This window comes from Oreochromis niloticus, linkage group LG7, assembly GCF_001858045.2.
Source record: "Oreochromis niloticus isolate F11D_XX linkage group LG7, O_niloticus_UMD_NMBU, whole genome shotgun sequence".
Classification (NCBI taxonomy): domain Eukaryota; kingdom Metazoa; phylum Chordata; class Actinopteri; order Cichliformes; family Cichlidae; genus Oreochromis; species Oreochromis niloticus.
Window position 1 is genome coordinate 59688142 of NC_031972.2, and position 4946 is coordinate 59693087.

Genomic DNA, 4946 nt, shown 5'->3' on the forward strand with positions numbered 1-4946 from the left:
TGTATATCAATATTTCTCCCATGTTAAAGTATTACTCCTCCATAATAGTATTTGTGCTAAATCAAAGTACTTCTACTACATCTTAGTACTTCTGCTCAATCATAGTATTTCTGCTAAATCATAGTATTTTTGAAAAATCATGGTATTTGTGCCAAATCATGGTTTGGGGGCAGAACCATAATATTAATTTTATGTTATGAGATTACTACTAAGTGCAGGAATGTCTGTTATGTTATAGTTTATGTGCTGAATATAGTATATCTGCCAAATCATAGTATTTATCCCAAATCATAGTATTTATGCAATATTACAGTATTTCTGCTAAAAAGCAGAAATAGTACCTTTTAGCAGAAATTTCTGTGAAAAGATATTATTTATGTTAAAACATAGTATTTCTGCTAAATCATAGTATTTCTGCCAAATCATAGTATTTGTACTTATTCATAGTACTTGTGCCAAATCATAGTATTTGTACCCAATCATAGTATTTCTGCAATATGATCGTATTTGTGCCAAATAATGGTATCTTTTTGCCAAATCATGGTATTTGTGCCAAATCATGTTATTTGTGGCCAGTTAAAATTTCTGTTATATTAGTGTTACTACTAAGTCATAGAATTTCTGTTATGTTATAGTATATCTGCTGATTATGGTATATGTGCCAAATAATAGTATTTATAGCAAATAATAGTATTACTGCCCAAACATAGTATTTCTTGTAGTATTTGTAGTAGTTGTTGTAGTATTTGTGCAAAAACATAGAATTTCTGCAAAATCATAGTATATCTGTTATGTTATAGTATTACTACTAAGGCATAGTATTCCTACCAAATCATAGCATTCCAAATCATAGTATTACTGCAATTCCATAGTATTTGAGCGAAATCGTAGTATTTGTGCAAAAACATACTATGTCTGCAAAATCATATTATATCTGCTATGTTATAGTATTACTACTAAGGCATAGTATTTCTACCAAATCATAGTATTCCTTCAAAATCATAGTATCACTGCAATTTCATAGTATTTGAGCGAAATTGTAGTATTTGTACTAAATCATGGTACTTGTGCCAAATCATAGTATTTTTTGCAAATCATATTATTTGAACCAAAACATTGTATTTGTACGAAGTCATAGTATTTCTTCTAAATCATAGTATTTCACCCAAATCTCAGTAGTTGTGCTAAAACCCAGTATTATTGCCAAATCGTAGTATTTGTACTGAAACATAGTATTTGTGCCAATAAGAGTATTTGTACTAAATCATAGTACTTGTGCCAAATCATAGTATTACTGCCATATTGTGCTAGTTGTGCAAAAACATAGACTGTCTGCAAAATCATAGTATATCTGTTATGTTATAGTATTACTACTAAGTCACAGTATTTCTGCCAATTCGTAGTATTTGTACTAAATCATACTACTCGTGCCAAATCATAGTATTGAAATCAAAATATAGTATTTGTACCAAAGCATTGTATTTGTACGAAGTACAGTATTTCTGCCAAATCATAGAATTACTGCAATTTCATAGTATTTTGAGGAATCCCTTTTGTTATAGTATTACTTCTAAGTCATAGTATTTCTGCTTTGTCATAGTATTTGTACTGAAACATAGTATTTCTGCCAAATCATAGTATTACTTCTAAGTCATAGTATTTGAGTGAAATTACAGTGTTTCTGCAAAAACATTGTATTTCTGCAAAATCATAGTATTTCTCTCATCTTAAAGTACTCAATTATTGTATTCGTGCCAAAGTTTAGTATTTCTGCCAAATGATATTATCTCTGCTAAATCATAGTGTCTGCCAAATCATAGTATTTATGCCAAATTATGGGATTTTGCCAAAACATGGTACTTGTGCCAAATTATAGTATTTGTGCCCAATTAATATTTCTGTTATGTTATAGTATTACTACTAAGTCGTAGAATTTCTGTTATGTTCTGCCAAATCATAGTATTACGGCTATTTCAAAGTATTTGAGTGAAATTACAGTGTTTCTGCAAAAACATTGTATTTCTGCTAAATCATAGTATTTCTGTTATCTTAAAGTACTTGCACTCAATTATAGTATTTGTGCCAAAGTTTAGTATTTCTGCCAAATGATATTATCTCTGCTAAATCATAGTGTCTGCCAAATCATAATATTTGTGCCTAAGCGCAGCATTTGTACCAAAACATAGTATTGCTGCTATATCATAGTATTTGAGCCAAATCATAGTATATGTCCTAAAACATAGTATTTCTGCCAAATCATAGTATTTGTCCTAAAGAATAGTATTTCAACAAAATCACAGTATTTCTGCTATGTTATAGTATTTGTGCTTGTAGAAAAACCTGTGTTAGTGTGAGCTACATTACCCAGCAGCCTCTGAGCAGTGAGGGAATTCATGGGACTTCTGAGCTAGATGGTCTTCCTTCATTCCTGGGCTAACGATTGAGGAGAGAGCTGCTGGGAAGGGGAGCAAATAGCCCATCCTGTATTTGTTGGGGATGGTGTGTGTCACATAAACGTGAGTTAATGTTCCATGCTTAAGATGTTTACCCTGCTACTTGTGTGTATTGGTTTTAGTTACCTTTAGCGTATGTGCTAGTTAGCGATAGCTATGGCAGCACAGTTATTTGATTGTTTTGGGCTTGTTCCTGCTTTGTTTGTTCCCCCTGCAAATTTATGTGAATTTGTACACTGTAATATCGCTGTATTACGTAGTGGCTAAGTAGTGGCTTTTGTGGCGCAAATACCACAATATGGCAGAAATACCATGTTTTGGCACAAATACTTTGATTTGGTATACTTTAGCTTCTTCACCCCTTTTCAGCAAAATTTTCATTTTTTTCACCCCTTTTCAGCACAAATTCAAGCTTTTTTGGCGGTTTTCAGAAAAAACAAAACTCTTTTCAGCAGAAACTCTGCTGATTCACCTCTTTTCAGCACAACGTTCTGTTTTGCCTCTTTTCTGCAGAAATTCTGCTGATTCACCTCTTTTCTGCAAAATTTTCATCCTTTTTGCCTCTTATCAGCACAGTTCTCAGCAGCTTCTGATAGCATTTCTACCAAATCATAGCATTTCTTCAAAATCATAGTATTATTGCAATTTCATAGTATTTGAGCGAAATCGTAGTATTTGTGAAAAAACATACTATGTCTGCAAAATCACAGTATATCTGTTATGTTATAGTATTACTACTAAGGCATAGTATTTCTGCCAATAAGAGTATTTGTATTAAATCATAGTAGTTGTGCCAAATCACAGTATTTCAGCCACATTGTGCTAGTTGTGCAAAAACATAGACTGTCTGCAAAATCATAGTATATCTATTATGTTATAGTATTACTACTAAGTCGTAGACTTTCTGTTTTGTTATAGTATCTCTGCTGAATATAGTATATGTGCCAAATCATAGTATTTATAGCAAATCATAGTATTTGTGCTAAAACATAGTATACTGCCACATTATAGTATTTGTGTAAAACCAGAATGTCTGCAAAATCATCATATATCTGTTATGTTATAGTATTACTACTAATGCATAGTATTTCTAACAAATCATAGAATTCCTTCAAAATCATAGTATTACTGCAATTTCATAGTATTTGAGCAAAATCGTAGTATTTGTGCAAAAACATACTATGTCTGCAAAATCACAGTATATCTGCTATGCTATAGTATTACTACTAAGGCATTGTATTTCTACCAAATCATAGTATTCCTTCAAAATCATAGTATTACTGCAATTTCATAGTATTTCAGCAAAATCGTAGTATTTGTGCAAAAACATACTATGTCTGCAAAATCACAGTATATCTGCTATGCTATAGTATTACTACTAAGGCATAGTAATTCTACAAAATCATAGTATTCCTTCAAAATCATAGTATTTGAGCGAAATCGTAGAATTTTTTGCAAATCATATTATTTGAACCAAAACATTGTATTTGTACGAAGTCATAGTATTTCTTCTAAATCATAGTATTTCACCCAAATCTCAGTAGTTGTGCTAAAACCCAGTATTATTGCCAAATCATGGTATTTGTACTAAATCATAGTACTTGTGCCAAATCATAGTATTTCTCCCATATTGTGCTAGTTGTGGAAAAAAATAGACTGTCTGCAAAATCATAGTATATCTATTATGTTATAGCATTACTACTAAGGCATAGTATTTCTACCAAATCATAGTATTCCTTCAAAATCATAGTATTACTGCAAAAAGGCAGTATTATTGCCAAATCATACTATTTGTACCCAACCATATCAGTTCAACTTATTTAACGCTTCTCAAGACCCCAACACGTCTTCTTCATCCCGTTTCAGCATAATTGTGAGTTTTTTCATCCCTTTTCAGCACAAATACCAGCTTTTTCGGTTGTTTTTAGCAGAAATCTCTTTTTTAGCGGAAATTCCACTGATTCACCTGTTTTCAGTGCAACGTTCTACAACTTTCCCTCTTTTCAGTAGAAATTCTGCTGATTCACCTATTTTAAGCACAATTTTCAGCCTTTCATCTCTTATCAGTACAAATCTCAGTATCTTCTGCTCATTTCAGAAGAAACTTTTTCACCTCTTCAGTACAAATTTGAATCTTCTTACCCCTTTTAAGCAGAATCTTTGCCTTTTCAACTCTTTTCAGCAAAAGATTCTGCTTCTTCACCTGTTTTCAGCAGAATTTTTCAGTTTCTTTACCGCCATACAATTTTTTGCAGCTTTTCATCTTTTTCAGTCATTTTCAGCAGACAGCTTCAGCGTTATGGCATCCACACAGCATTTTCGCAGGAAATGCAAATTGTGTGGATGCCCTAAAAGGGCTTCCACACTATTGAGATCCTGTTTCTCTTTCTTCTTTATTATTGTGTGGATGCCCTCAAAGGGCTTCCACACTATTGAGTTCCTGTTTCTCTTTATTCTTTATTATTCTTAGGACTTCCGTACGTTTTTTGCCGT